The sequence below is a fragment of the Bos javanicus genome, chromosome 15 (assembly GCF_032452875.1).
Source record: "Bos javanicus breed banteng chromosome 15, ARS-OSU_banteng_1.0, whole genome shotgun sequence".
NCBI classification, from domain to species: Eukaryota; Metazoa; Chordata; class Mammalia; order Artiodactyla; family Bovidae; genus Bos; species Bos javanicus.
Window position 1 is genome coordinate 55,444,691 of NC_083882.1, and position 16,233 is coordinate 55,460,923.

At 40.3% G+C, this 16,233-nt stretch overlaps 1 protein-coding gene across 4 annotated transcripts in view; it reads left to right on the plus strand.

Annotated features, from left to right (window-relative positions):
* UVRAG (UV radiation resistance associated) overlaps positions 1-16,233 on the plus strand; it is a 335,117-nt gene that overhangs the window by 14,286 nt on the left and 304,598 nt on the right. The window contains exon 1 of one of the 4 annotated variants that reach the window (XM_061380903.1): positions 13,658-14,298. The exons of the other annotated variants lie outside the window; for them this stretch is intronic. The gene's annotated coding sequence lies outside the window, so the exon portion shown is untranslated. Of the gene's footprint in view, positions 1-13,657; positions 14,299-16,233 lie in introns of those variants that run through there. 4 annotated transcript variants of the gene reach the window in all.

The following is a 16,233-nucleotide window of genomic DNA, read 5'->3' on the forward strand; positions in this document are numbered from 1 at the left end:
AGAAGACTCTTGAGAGTCCATTGGACTGCAAGGAGATCCAACCAGTCCATCCTAAAGGAGATCAGTCCTGGGTGTTCATTGGAGGGACTGATGTTGAAGCTGAAACTCCAATACTTTGGCCACCTGATGCAAAGAGCTGACTCATTGGAAAAGACCCGGATGCTGGGAAAGATTGAGGGCAGGAGGAGAAGGGGATGACAGAAGATGAGATGGTTGGATGGCATCACTGACTCAATGGACATGAGTTTGGGTGTACTCCGGCAGTTGGTGATGGACAGGGAGGCCTGGCGTGCTGCGGTTCATGGGGTCACAAAGAGTTGGACACAACTGAGTGGCTGAACTGAATTACCTTTGGTATTGTACATTCTTGGTTTTGACCATACATATAATAATATGTGTTCACCAGTGTAGTGTGATGCAGAGTAGTTTCACTACCTGAAAAATCCTTTGCACTATACCTACACCTCCCGGTCTTTTAACCCTTGGCAACCACTGATTCTTTTACTGTCTTCTAAGTCTTATCTGTTCCACAAAGTCATAGCTGGAATCATACAGCTCCTCTGAGTAAATATCAAGGAGCACAATGCCTGCGATGTATGTTAAGAGCATTTTATGTTACAAGTTTAATTTTATAAGAAGCTGCCAAACTGACTTCCAAAATGACTGTATCAGTTCACATTCCCACTAGCAGTGAATGAAAATTGTTCCACATCCTTGTCAGCATTTGGTGGTGTCAGTTTTCTGGGTTTTGGCTTTTTTAATAGGTGTGTAGTGGTATCATGTCGGAGAAGGCAATGGCACTCCACTCCAGTACACTTGCCTGGAAAATCCCATGGATGGAGGAGCCTGGTAGGCTGCAGTCCATGGGGTCGCTGAGAGTCAGATACGACTGAGCGACTTTACTTTCACTTTTCACTTTCACGCATTGGAGAAGGAAATGGCAACCCACTCCAGTGTTCTTGCCTGGAGAATCCCAGGGACAGGGGAGCCTGGTGGGCTGCCGTCTACGGGATCGCACAGAGTCGGACGCGACTGAAGTGACTTAGCAGCAGCAGCGGTATCATGTTGTTATAGTTTGCATTTCCCTAGTGAAAAATGATGTGGAACCTCTTTTCATATGTTTATTTGCTGCTTATGTATCTTATTTGGTGAGGTGTCTGTTAAGGTCTTTGGCCCATTTTTCATTCAGGTTGTTTTTGTTTTTTTATTGTTGAGTTTATGAGTCTTTGTATATTTTGGGTAACAGTCCTTTGTCAGATGTGTCTTTTGCATATATTTTCCTCTGTGGCTTGCTTTCTCATTCTTCTGACATTGTTTTTCAGAGAACAGAAGTTTTAAATTTTAATGAAGTCTAATTTATCAATTATTTTTTTCATGGAGAGAGTGTTTGGTGTTGTATCTGAAAAGTAGTTGCCATTCCCAAGGTCACCTAGATTTCTTCTATGTTATCTGCTCTGAATTATAGTTTTGCATTTTTACCTTTAAGTGTATGGTCCATTTTGAGTTGGTTTCTGTAAAAGGTGTAAGGTTTGGTCTAGATTCTTTTTTTTTTTTTTTTGGCATGAAATCCAGTTATTTCAGCACCATTTGTTGAAAAGACCATCTTTGCTCTGTTGTATGGGCTTTGCTCCTTTGTCAAAGATCAGATAACTATACTTATGTGGTCTCTTTCTGAGCTCTGTATTCTGCTCCTTTGATTTACTTGTTTATTTAGTTTGTCAGTGTTCACAAAAAATATCTCACTGGAGTTTTAATAGGGATTGCATTGAATCTATAGATCAAATTGGAAAGAATTGACATCTTGACAATATTTCATCTTCCTATCCATGAATATATGGTGTTTCTCCATGTATTTAGTTGTTCTTTGCTATCGTTCGTTAGAGTTGTATAGTTTTCCTGTAGATCTTTTTCTTGTTTTGTTAGATTTATACCCAGGTATTTCATGTGGGGCTTCCCTGGTGGCTCAGCTGGTAAAGAATCTGCCTGCAATGTGGGAGACCTGGGTTCGATTCCTGGGTTGGGAAGATCCCCTGGAGAAGGGAAAGGCTACCTACTCCAATATTCTGGCCAGGAGATTTCCGTGGACTCTGTAGTTCATGGGGTCGCAAACAGTCAGACACGACTGAGCAACTTTCACCGATGTAACTGATTTCACTTTGAAGGGACATTAATGTAAATGATATTATGATTCTAAATGCAAATTCTACTTGTTTGTTGCTGGTATATCCAGGAGTTTTTGGTTGATTTTCTTAGATTTTCTACATAAATGATAATATCATCTGTTGAACAAAGACAGTTTTATTTCTTCCTTCTCAATCTCTATACCTTTTATACCTTTTCTGGTTTTACTGCTAGTACAAGCTAGTCCTTTTTTCTTTGCTTTTTTAAACTTTTTGTTTAGAGAGAATTACAAGCTTATTGAAAAATTGCAAAAGCAAAACTTACACAAGAACACCTTTATACCCTTTACCCAGAGTTATCTATTGTTAACATTCCATTTGCTTTATCATTTGCAAGCTCTCTCTTCCTAGGTGTATACAGATATAGATGAGGTTTTTTCATGTGTGAATCATTTGAAGTTACATACTTTATGACCTTAAATACTTTAGTATATATTTCTTAGAATAGGTATGTTCTCTTTTATATCCAAAGTATAGTTTTTAGTTTCAGTAAATTAACATTGATATAATGCTTTTTATCTAATCTGTGGTTCATATTCTGTCAGTTGATCCCATAATGTCCTTAATAGAAAATTTCATTCACCAGTTCCTTCTCCAGTCTAGAGTCAGATATTCCATTTAGTTGTTTCATCTCTTCTTTGAGGTAGAACATTTCTACAACTTTTCTTTGTCTCTTTTTAGTGTCAATGTCATAATACAGATAGACTGCTTCCTCCCTTTTTAAAGTAGACTATTTGTTTTCTGTGTATCTGGTATTTCCTCATGGTTAGATTCAGATTATGCATCCTCTCAATTGAAATTTCATGTGTGGTGATGTGTCCTTCATAGGGTATCGCTTCTGGAGGCATGTGATGTCCATTTGTCCCTTACTGGTGATGTTTATTTTGGTCACTTGGTCAAGATATTGTCTGATTTCTCAAACATGTAATTCTGTTTATGTGTGTCTGCCCTTGCAACTAACTAATAAACAGACTGTTGGGGAGACACTTTGAGACCATGCATATATCCAGCTCCCCATGAGGTTTATCATCCATTGATGGTTTTTGTCTGAGCTAATCTTGGTGCCATGATTGTGGTAAAACTGATTTCCCAGCTCTCAGCACTTTCTCCACATTTACCAGTCTGCCCTTGGCATTGTGCTGTGAGGATGGGAGGATAGTTTTGAGGAGAGATTGATGATGAGAGAAGTGGTTGAGTAGAGAGTGGTGTGGAGAAGGCAATGGCACCCCACTCCAGTACTCTTGCCTGGAAAATCTCATGGATGGAGGAGCCTGGTGGGCTGCAGTCCATGGGGTCGAGTAGAGTCGGACACGACTGAAGCGACTTAGCAGCAGCAGCAGCAGAGAGTGGTGAGGAGAAGACTGCTGATGAAGTTTCTAAATAAGGGGAGACTGAGGCCTGAGCTGTGAGGCAGTGTGAGATATTCATCATTCATCATTTCTTTATTCCTTCAACAGACATTTATTGAATGTCTGCGTAGCTGTGCTTGGGATAAAAGGACAGTTCTGGTTCTTAAGGAGCTTATGGTCATTGAGGCTACAAAAGGGCCAAGAGTTGTGACAAAATATAAGTCCTTACCTTTTTATCTTATGTCATGCTGTCTTCTGTTTTTAGTAGCTAATGTCTTTAGAACCATTTTCATAGTATTTTTAGCCCTAGTAGTTAGAACCATCTCCCCCACTTAACAGGTGAGAGAATCAAGGCCCAGAAAAGAACAGTGAAGAGCTAGAGTTCATGCTCCAGCTATTTTGGCTTTAAATTCAGAGCTTTTCCCACTACCTCACTCTGTTAGCTTCTTGGATTTAAAACATAGTTTTCCAGTTTCATCGTTATCTCTACCTTCATAAATCTGTATTGCTCAGGCTAGGTAGATAGATTTCGAAGCTACAGGTAAACTGACCACTAAAAACTGAAGCAGCTGTATGGTGATTGGTGATAATGGTAATATAATTGAACTATCATTTGTGACAGTACTGTGTCTTCATGCTTTGCAGTTCTTCTGTTTACTCTTCAGGGCTTTCCTGGTGGCTCAGACAGTAAAGAATCTGCCTGCAATGCGGGAGTTCCTAGGTGTGGAACTCTGTGTTGGGAAGATCCCCTGGAGAAGGGATAGGCTACCCACTCCAGTATTCTTGGGCTTCCCTTGTGGCTCAGCTGGTAATCTGCCTGTAATGCAGGAGACCTGGGTTCAGTCCCTGGGTTGGGAAGATCCCTTGGAGAAGGGAAAGGCTACCCATTCCAGTATTCTGGCCTGGAGAATTCCATGGACTTCAAAGTTGGACACAACTGAGCGACTTTAACTTTGAAATGAGATAGCAGAGCTGGGAATCAAATCTAAGCTGAGTTTATACCACAGCACAAAACCAGTGTTTGATAAAATTGGAATAAATAGCTCACAATCTGATTTTGGACTGGAGCACATGCCCTTTGTTTTTCTCAGGTTGATTTAACTGAACTCAATTTGTGGCTGGTAGTCTCTGGAACAAAGGCACCCCACTCCAGTACTCTTGCCTGGAAAATCCCATGGACGGAGGAGCCTGGTGGGCCGCAGTCCATGGGGTCGCTAAGAGTTGGACACGACTGAGCGACTTCACTTTCACTTTTCCTTTCATGCATTGGAGAAGGAAATGGCAACCCACTCCAGTGTTCTTGCCTGGAGAATCCCAGGGACGGGGGAGCCTAATGGGCTGCCGTCTATGGGGTCACACAGAGTCGGACACGACGGAAGCGACTTAGCAGCAGCAGTCTCTGAAACTGTTTACCCTGGTGCTTCAGTGTGTTGGCTGTTGCACAGGAGCTAGTCCTCATGTTAGGGGTGGCTTCATCTGCCTGTTCATCTGTTTCTCTTGTGGCTGACATCTATCAAAGTCTTCCCATATTATTTGGTCTTAAAAAAGTCAAAGCTTCTTGGTGTAGATGTGGAAATGGGGCAGAGACCAGGGCTCTTAATCTTACTGAATTTGTGTGGGAGAGGCAGTCAGAGGTATTTGGTCTTTTATTTCATTGTGTAGATCCGGGCATATCATGAGTGCTCAGGAAATGTTCCGATGCTTTGGTTTCTTAGGGTACAGTGTATAGGAGAGAATTATGAAGACATGAGGATGTTTGTGAATGTTGTAAGTTTATTGAAACAGATTGGGATCGAAGATGGTACTGGAAAGAAGATTTAAGGCCTTTGGATTTACTTAGTAAAGCTTGATTACAGTGGGAGGACCTTATTAGAGTAACGAATCCTGGGTTAGTTCTGGGGCAAAGAGGGAGGGGTAATGGGAAGAAATAATGGAAATGAAAACATGAAGGTTCTGAGTTAGGATTATGAAATTACAGTTTGCTAATCTTGGTAGATTTTAAACATAGACTCTGCCTGTAATTAGCATGTTAACATTTAATGCATAATGGGTCATTCCTTTGTGTCCACTGGTTGGGACTCTGTGCTTCTACTATAGGGGGCATAGGTTCAATCCTTGGTCTGGGAACTAAGATCCTATATACTGTTCACCTCGGCGCTGCCTGCCCTCCCTCCCCAAGAAAAAGCATCATAGCTTGTATTTTCTTAAAGAATTGTATAGAACTTACAGTTTGTAAGTGAGCTCTTGTTTGCAGAAGAGTAAGTCAATATAGGTACAAGAAGGAAGCTGGTTTTTCATACTATAAGCAATGATAGCTTTAGGAAAATAAGTGAAAAGTGTGGAAAAGAAGAAACATGTGCCTGAGATATTGTGAAGGAAGAATTGATGGGGTGGATCACTGATTAGAAATGAGAGTTGGGGCATGGGATATCTGCCTGGCAAGGATGTCTCGAAGGTTTTGAAACAATCACGTGCATGGTATACATGTACACATGGCCTAGGGGATCAGACCTGGGTGCAAATCTTGAATTTGCTCTTTACTAACAGCGTAAACATGGGTGGGCCCATTTACTTAAGGCCTTAATTTTATTATCTAAAAAATAAGCAAAATGGCTTAGATTAATGCTTAGTAAAACAGACTGCCAGGGGAGCTTGTTAAAATGTAGATTCAGACTGAGTCAGGTCTGTAGTGGGACCTGAAATTCCACATTTCCAAGTTCCCAGGTAATACTGCATAGCAAAGGTTTAGATGGCTTTCAGGATCCTTTTCAGTTCTATAATTCTATTTATCTAATGTTTTTCTTTGGAGATCTGTTATACTCCTGTGACTTTATTATCTCTATTTAGATAGATAAATTCTAAATCTGTCTCTTTACTTCAGATTAGAAAACGCCTAAATCAATTCGTCGTCTTAACACTAACCACATCCCTTTCTTGACATCCGTATTTCTGTTCGTACTTTATATTCTTAAAATACTTTGATTTTTCAGAGAGCTTTTATATCCATAATTTCATTTGATTCTTAAAATAACCCATAGAGGTAAGCATGCAGGAAATGTTTCTATTTTATGGAAGAGGAAATAGGCTCAGAGGGACTCCGTAACTTACTCACTAGTAAGTGGTTAGAACCACCCTCGAGTTCAGGATTACTGACTCCCTTACCACGATGTCATACCGCTTCTGGTAATGGCTGTCATGGATACCCCGGCTTGAGGGTTGGTTGCCATCTCTTTACTTAAAAATGTAAATTTAGTTTTATTTAAAAAAATAGATTATATATTCATATGGATTACAACTCAGCAATATATGAGGATACAGTGAAGAGTTCATACCACTCTGTGTCCCAAATACTCACTTTCCCTTTGCTTGGACAACCAGTGTTATCAGTTATATTTTATGCTTCTCCTATCATTACAGAATTATATTCTTTTTTCCTGTTAAACACAAATGATGACTTATTAAACATTATGTATAAACTGTACTATTTTTTAAAACAACTAATAGTGTATTATACAGATTGTTACATATCAGTGCTCAGAAAGCTGCCACATAATTTACTCTTTATGGTCCCACACTGTTCCAGTGTAGGATATGTATATACATCAGCAGTCCCCTATTGATGAACATTTAACGTATTTCCAGGTTTTGCTAGTATTGTATTACATATATCATGTTGTATATCTGCAAGTGTGTTTTTAATACAGGTGTGGAAGTAACATATATGTATTTGTAATTGTGCCATCTTTTAGAGGTTTTACCAATTATACTTTTTTCAGGAAAGTGTTTGTTTTGCCACTGCCTGTCTCTGAATATGTTATCAGACTTTGTGATCTGTGCCAATTTTAGTGTAGTTTTAAGTTGCATTATGAGTCTCTTATGAGTGAGGTTGAGAATCTCTTCTAAAGTGCTATTTGTATCTTCTGTGAATTAATCTGTTAATATTCTTTGTCAGTTTTTCTGTTGGGTTGTTGGGCTTTTTGTTCTATGAACAGTTTTATTTTATTTTTGGCTGTGCCTCATAGCTTGTGGGATCTTAGTTCCCTGACTAGGGATTAAAACCAGGCCCCTGTCAATGAAAGCACTGAGTCCTAACCACTGGACCACCAGGGGATTCCCATATGAACTCTGTGTTTTAGTGAAATCGTCTTTGTTATAAGAATTGAAATTTTTTTGTTAGGTTGTTTTTTTTTTTTTTGACTTTGCATATGATAGTTTTTGTCATGCATAATTTAAAAACATTTTATGTAGGAAATTTTATTGATTTTTTTCCCCCTCTTTTTATAGCTTCAGAGTTTTATGTCATTCTTAGACCTTTGAGGTTATAAAATAATTCTTCATGGTTTCTTTTGGAACTTTTATTATGCTTTAATTATTTACATTTGAATGTTTTTAAGCCACCTGAAATTTGATATATGTACATATTTCTTTTCTTTCCTTCCCTTTCCCTTTACTGATGGCTACTCTATTGTCCTAACAATTTTATTGATTAGTTCTTATTTCTCTTTTATTTTTCCTTTATTTCTTTTAACAATCTTCTGTTTGTCCTCAACCATATCCGTTATCTAATTAGTATCCCCATTAAGCCCAATTTTGTTTTTTTTTTTTTTTGTCTCTGAACTCTCCATCCTTTATTTATTTATTTTATTTATTTATTTTTTTTTATTCTTCCAATTTTATTTTATTTTTAAACTTTACATAATTGTATTAGTTTTGCCAAATATCAAAATGAATCCGCCACAGGTATACATGTGTTCCCCATCCCGAACCCTCCTCCCTCCTCCCTCCCCATACCATCCCTCTGGGCCGTCCCAGTGCACCAGCCCCAAGCATCCAGCATCATGCATCGAACCTGGACTGGCAACTCGTTTCCTACATGATATTTTACATGTTTCATTGCCATTCTCCCAAATCTTCCCACCCTCTCCCTCTCCCACAGAGTCCATAAGACTGTTCTATACATCAGTGTCTCTTTTGCTGTCTCGTACACCGGGTTATTGTTACCATCTTTCTAAATTCCATATATATGCGTTAGAATACTGTATTTATGTTTTTCCTTCTGGCTTACTTCACTCTGTATAATAGGCTCCAGTTTCATCCACCTCATTAGAACTGATTCAAATGTATTCTTTTTAATGGCTGAGTAATACTCCATTGTGTATATGTACCACAGCTTTCTTATCCATTCATCTGCTGATGGACATCTAGGTTGCTTCCATGTCTTGGCTATTATAAACAGTGCTGCGATGAACATTGGGGTACACGTGTCTCTTTCCCTTCTGGTTTCCTCAGTGTGTATGCCCAGCAGTGGGGTTGCTGGATCATAAGGCAGTTCTATTTCCAGTTTTTTAAGGAATCTCCACACTCTTCTCCATAGTGGCTGTACTAGTTTGCATTCCCACCAACAGTGTAAGAGGGTTCCCTTTTCTCCACACCCTCTCCAGCATTTATTATTTGTAGACTTTTGGATCGCAGCCATTCTGACTGGTGTGAAATGGTACCTCATAGTGGTTTTGATTTGCATTTCTCTGATAATGAGTGATGTTGAGCATCTTTTCATGTGTTTGTTAGCCATCTGTATGTCTTTTTTGGAGAAATGTCTATTTAGTTCTTTGGCCCATTTTTTGATTGGGTCGTTTATTTTTCTGGAGTTGAGCTGTAGGAGTTGCTTGTATATTTTTGAGATTAGTTGTTTGTCGGTTGCTTCATTTGCTATTATTTTCTCCCATTCTGAAGGCTGTCTTTTCACCTTGCTAATAGTTTCCTTTGATATGCAGAAGCTTTTAAGTTTAATTAGGTCCCATTTGTTTATTTTTGCTTTTATTTCCAATATTCTGGGAGGTGGGTCATAGAGGATCCTGCTGTGATGTATGTCGGAGAGTGCTTTGCCTATGTTCTCCTCTAGGAGTTTTATAGTTTCTGGTCTTACGTTTAGATCTTTAATCCATTTTGAGTTTATTTTTGTGTATGGTGTTAGAAAGTGGTCCAGTTTCATTCTTTTACAAGTGGTTGACCAGATTTCCCAGCACCACTTGTTAAAGAGATTGTCTTTAATCCATTGTATATTCTTGCCTCCTTTGTCGAAGATAAGGTGTCCATATGTGCGTGGATTTATCTCTGGGTTAAGCCCAATTTTGTCTTTGCGCTCCTATATAGTCTTATCCTTTCTGTTCTTATTGATACTATTTTAAAACTTTTTTATTATGGAAATTTCAATGAATAATGAAGTATCTATATGTATATTTTATGTATCAATGTATATTGAAATGCATACATACGGGAGGGTGGGATAATAAACTCCGAAGTACCTATTACTTGTTATTGGTAATAACCCTCAATAACTGTCACCTCATGGTAGGTCTTTTATCTGTATGCCTAACTACTTGCCTCACCCTGATTAATTTGAAGCAGATTGCAAGCACGATGTTACTGTGTACTTGGGCCACTTGTCTTCTGTCTTCCAGTGTTTATCCTCCCGGTCATCCTTTATAGTTCTGTGTCTATCTTGTTCGGTCTTATATTTCTATAGTAACGGTTCTTTAATTACATGCTCTTTGAAAGTATATGCTGGATACTTTTACCTCAGACTAGCTTTCTTTGGTGTGCACAAACTCCAGTTCTTTAGAAAGATTACGTACTCTGAACCTGGGGAATCCCATGTTTGTACCCCCACAGTTCCTAGCATAGTCTGGAGAGGAAAATAGAAGAAAGGGGAATAAGAGAGGGAGGGTGAGAGACAGACACTCACCGAGAACAATACTGGGTCTGTCGCTGCAAAGACCTGTTTTTTAGAGTAATTCTCCTCAAGAATCATGGGGGGAAAGGGCAAGTTTGGACTTTCCCCCTAGACTGGGGGTAAATAGGATGGAGATTAAAAAAAACCAAGCCAGAGTCAAAATGTCTAAGAAGTATAGAAAGTTCAGAGCTATAGATCAGATCAGATCAGTCGCTCAGTCGTGTCCGACTCTTTGCGACCCCATGAATCGCAGCACGCCAGGCCTCCTTGTCCATCACCAACTCCCGGAGTTCACTCAGACTCACGTCCATCGAGTCAGTGATGCCATCCAGCCATCTCATCCTCTGTTGTCCCCTTCTCCTCCTGCCCCTAATCCCTCCCAGCATCAGAGTCTTTTCCAATGAGTCAACTCTTCGCATGAGGTGGCCAAAGTACTGGAGTTTCAGCTTTAGCATTATTCCTTCCAAAGAAATCCCAGGGCTGATCTCCTTCAGGATGGACTGGCTGGATCTTCTTGCAGTCCAAGGGACTCTCAACAGTCTTCTCCAACACCACAGTTCAAAAGCATCAATTCTTCGGCGCTCAGCCTTCTTCACAGTCCAACTCTCACATCCATACATGACCACAGGAAAAACCATAGCCTTGAGTAGATGAACCTTTGTTGCAAAGTAATGTCTCTGCTTTTGAATATGCTATCTAGGTTGGTCATAACTTTCCTTCCAAGGAGTAAGCGTCTTTTAATTTCATGGCTGCAGTCACCATCTGTAGTGATTTTGGAGCCCAGAAAAATAAAGTCTGACACTGTTCCCACTGTTTCCCCATCTATTTCCCATGAAGTGGTGGGACTGGATGCCATGATCTTCGCTTTCTGAATGTTGAGCTTTAAGCCAACTTTTTCACTCTCCACTTTCACTTTCATCAGGAGGCTTTTTAGTTCCTCTTCACTTTCTGCCATAAGGGTGGTGTCATCTGCATATCTGAGGTTATTGAATTTTGTCTTTTCTTGTGGAGAAGGCTGTTAGTGCTTAGTAAGTGACTGAATTAAGTTCTAGGACTTACTTGAACTTGGGTGAGAGGAGAGTTAATGTCAAAATGAGGGCTTTGGGTCCGAGGTTGTGTAATTTATGTCAGAGAAAGTTCTCAATTAGGAACAGGAGCTGTAAAGTGTTTTATGAGACTTTAGAGTTGATGGTTTGTTTAAATCTGTAACATTGCCTGTTGGCATCATTTGCTTTCTATCCAGTAGCCCCAAGTGGTAGTTTTAAAGCATTTTTGTGTTCTTTCAAAACTTTTCACAATGAGTCTTTCAGGTGGGATCAAAAGATTAGATGAAATAGAATTCTGTAATATAGAACGGGCTTTTTTGTTTTAAAAAGACTGACCTAATTTATCAAGCTTACATTCTTGATTTGGTAATTCAGCATTTTTACCTTCTGTGGAAATGTGGGAAACATTTTCTCCCAGGTTTGCTTTTGTTGCCCCTCAAAAAAGTGTGCCAAAGTAGCAGTAACCTGAGTTAACCTGGGCCTTAATTCTTCCATGCCCTTTAGCCTGGTCCCATGCTGAGAGTAAAGGCTGGATCTGAAAAGGAAGTGAATTAAGAATAGGGAAGGGGAAAGATACTCAGAACAAGTTTGACTACTTTTTCAAATCAAATTCTACTTTAAAAAGTCTCATAACTCAGTGATTTTCTACGTTAAGGGTTAGCAAAGTGTGGCTAATGGTCATTGCTTTTTGTAACCACTGATGAAATAAGAAAGATTTTGACATGGCTAAAGGATTATAAACAACCATGTTTAAACCCAAAGAATTTGCAGAGACAGAATGCACCCTGAAAAGCTTGAAATGTTTACTTTCGGAACCTTTTAAAACAAGTTGACCAACCCTTGATCTACATCACTCAGGGTGTACAGTAGTAATGTGTACATTTAAAAGTTTTTGCTCTTTTGTTTGTGTTTCATATTATCACTTTGTTTTTGTAATGGTTATGTAATTTTCCACTGTATGAATATGCCACAATTCAAGAGTGGTTTTTCAGTTTTTGCTTTTATAACTAATATTTGCACACATTTTTGTGATTTGTGGAATTGCTTGGTCAAATATTATATACACTTTGGTAATTGTTGCTAAATCACCCTCCTTCCAAAATGGACCAGTTTATATTTTCCCCAACATCATTTTCCTTACTAGTACCAACCTGACAGAAACTAAACTGTTTGGTTAATAGATTTCTTTGTTTTATATTGCTGAGTAACAAACAAAAAATTTTGTGGCGTAAAACATCATCATTTATTTTGCTCATGAAAAGTTTTCTTTCGGACTGGGTGAGAACAACTTGTCTGTGCTTTACTTGATGGCGTTTCTGGCATCTCAACTGCTCGGTGCTGAAATGGTCATTTGTGTGTCAGGTTAAGCTGGACGCTCTTAGCTGGGACTGAGCAGAACACCTTCCAGGCCTTTAACATGTGGCTGCTTGGCATCTTCACCGAGTTGAGTTCAGTTCAGTCGCTTAGTCACGTCCGCCTCTTTGCGACCCTGTGAACCACAGCACGCCAGGCTTCCCTGTCCATCACCAACTCCCGGAGTCCACCCAAACCCATGTCCATTGAGTCGGTGATGCCATCCAACCATCTCATCCTCTGTCATCCCCTTCACCTCCTGCCCTCAATCTGCCAGCATCAGGGTTTTTCCAGTGAGTCAGTTCTTCGCATCAGGTGGCCAAAGTATTAGAGTTTCAGCTTCAATATCAGTCCTTCCAGTGAACACCCAGGACTGATCTCCTTTAGGATGGACTGGTTGGATCTCCTTGCAGTCCAAGGGACTCTCAAGAGTCTTCTCCAACACCACAGTTCAAAAGCATCAATTCTTCTGTACTCAGCTTTCTTTATAGTCCAACTCTCACATCCATACATGACTACTGGAGAAACCATAGCCTTGACTAGATGGACCTTTGTTGGCAGAATAATGTCTCTGCTTTTGAATATGCTGTCTAGGTGGTCATAACTTTCCTTCCAAGGAGTAAGCGTCTTTTAATTTCATGGCTGCAGTCACCATCTACAGTGATTTTGGAGCCCAGAAAAATAAAGTCAGCCACTGTTTCCACTGTTTCCCCATCTATTTGCCAAGAAATGATGGGACTGGATGCCATGATCTTAGTTTTCTGAATGTTGAGCTTTAAGGCAACTTTTTCATTCTCCTCTTTCACTTTTAGCAAGAGGCTCTTTAGTTCTTCTTCACTTTCTGCCAAGGTTCAATGCTGAAATGAGCAATATTGCATAGGAACCTGGAATGTTAGGTCCATGAATCAAGGCAAATTGGAAGTGGTCAAACAGGAGATGCCAAGAGTGAACATCGACATTCTAGGAATCAGTGAACTAAGATGGACTGGAATGGGTGAATTTAACTCAGATGACCATTATATCTACTACTGCGGGCAGGAATCCCTTAGAAGAAATGGAGTAGCCATTGTAGTCAACAAAAGAGTCCAAAATGCAGTACTTGGATGCAGTCTCAAAAATGACAGAATGATCTCTGTTCGTTTCCAAGGCAAACCATTCAATATCATGGTAATCCAAGTCTATGCCTCTACCAGTAATGCTGAAGAAGCTGAAATTGAATAGTTCTATGAAGACCTACAAAACCTTCTAGAACTAACACCCCCAAAAGATATCCTTTTCATTATAGGGGACTGGAATGCAAAAGTAGGAAGTCAAGAAACACCTGGAGTAACAGTCAAATTTGGCCTTGGGGTACGGAATGAAGCAGGGCCAAGGCTAATAGAGTTCTGCCAGGAGAACGCATTGGTCATAGCAAACACCATCTTCCAACAACACAAGAGAAGACTCTACACATGGACATCACCAGATGGCCAACACCAAAATCAGATTGATTATATTCTTTGCAGCCAAAGATGGAGAAGCTCTATACAGTCAGCAAAAACAAGACTGGGAGCTGACTATGGCTCAGATCATGAACTCCTTATTGCCAAATTCAGACTGAAATTGAAGAAAGTGGAGAAAACCACTAGACTGTTCAGGTATGACCTAAATCACATCCCTTACCATTATACAGTGGAAGTGAGAAATAGATTTAAGGGACTAGATCCGATAGACAGAAGTGCCTGATGAACTATGGACAGAGGTTTGTGACATTGTACAGGAGACAGGGATCAAGACCATCCCCAAGAAAAAGAAATGCAAAAAAGCAAAATGGCTATCTGAGGAGGCCTTACAAATAGCTGTGAAAAGAAGGGAAGTGGAAAGCAAAGGGGAAAAGGAAAGATACACCCATTTGAATGCAGAATTCCAAAGAACAGCAAAGAGAGATAAGAAAGCCTTCCTCAGTGATCAGTGCAAAGAAATAGAAGAAAACAATAGAATGGGAAAGACTAGAGATCCTTACCGAGGGATGACTGAATTCTGAGAAAGAGCATCCAATAAAGAGGTCCAGGTAACTTTGTGATTCAGCTTCAGAAGTCACATGACATCATTTCTACCATAGTCACAGGCCTGTTGTCATTTAAGGGGGAGGGAACATAGACCTCGTTTCGTACAGGAGAAGTGGCAGCCTCACACTGGAAGCGAGCATGTGGGATGGGACGTATTAGTGGGACCATTCTTTGGAAACTGCAGTCTCCATAAGCTGGACTATTTGTTTTGGTGTGCATATCTTTATGAGTAGGATTATGCATCTTCTCATATGGTTACTGACCATTTCCATTTCTTTTCTGGTGGTCTGCCTTTTTATATCCTTTGCCCCCTTTTCTATAGGACCTCTTGAGAGTCCCTTGGACTGCAAGGAGATCCAACCAGTCCATTCTGAAGGAGATCAGCCCTGGGATTTCTTTGGAGGGAATGATGCTAAAGCTGAAACTCCAATACTTTGGCCACCTCATGCGAAGGGTTGACTCATCGGAAAAGACTCTGATGCTGGGAGGGATTGGGGGCAGGAGGAGAAGGGGATGACAGAGGATGAGATGGCTGGATGGGATCACTGACTCGATGGACTTGAGTCTGAGTGAACTCCAGGAGTTGGTGATGGACAAGGAGGCCTGGCGTGCTGCGATTCATGGGGTTGCAAAGAGTCGGACATGACTGAGCAACTGATCTGATCTGAACTGATAGTTGATGGATTGTATTGTTGATTTGTAAGAGCTCTTGTAGAGCTACGCATATTAGACTCAAAATTTGCTTAGAAGATACCTCACTGTGGTCTTGGGAGCCATAAAAGGTATGTGGTGGGTGGTAGTTTAGTTTGGTGATGGTGGAGATTTGTGGAGTCTTTATATTTAAGAACCACGGTGTTGGGAAAGAGCAGTTAGCCAAGATGGCGGTGGTCAGGCTCTCTCGCCCAACTCCCTTTCACTCCCGCCCCATGTTCCCTTGCTCTGGCCCCACATTCTGTAACAGTTTCTATGCATGGTTATTATAACAGCTGAGGTCATTTATAGCACTGGGCATGCGCATCATGCCTATATGAGCACCACCTGAAAAGCCCTTGCTGTGTCTTGTGGCAGCGGCAGCCATTAGAGGATAAAGCATGTCTGCCTTGCTGCTGCGAATAAAGAATGTTCGCAGTTCTTATGGCTCCTCGCATCTTCTTTCAGCTTCTTCCTATCTGCTTCCTCGCTCACGCTTTGCCTACCCTGGGTTCAGTGAACAGCGAGACACTTAGTTACTCTTGTTTTAATAAGCAAGGAGTGCAAGGAGGGAGGAGGATAGCCATCATCAGTCTCCCTGAGTCACTCTCCAGCAGAGAGGAGGAACACATCACATTTCTCTTTGGTCATTTTTATACCTCAGAAGCCAGACCAAGTTTCAGTTCAGTTCAGTTGCTCAGTCGTGTCTGACTCTTTGCGACCCCATGACCAAGTTTAGATATCAGCAAAGGAAAGATAACATTTGGGGAGAACATAGAACACCAGTGGCCTACTTTACTACTAAAAGTTGCTTTGGTTTTCTTTTAGTTCTGA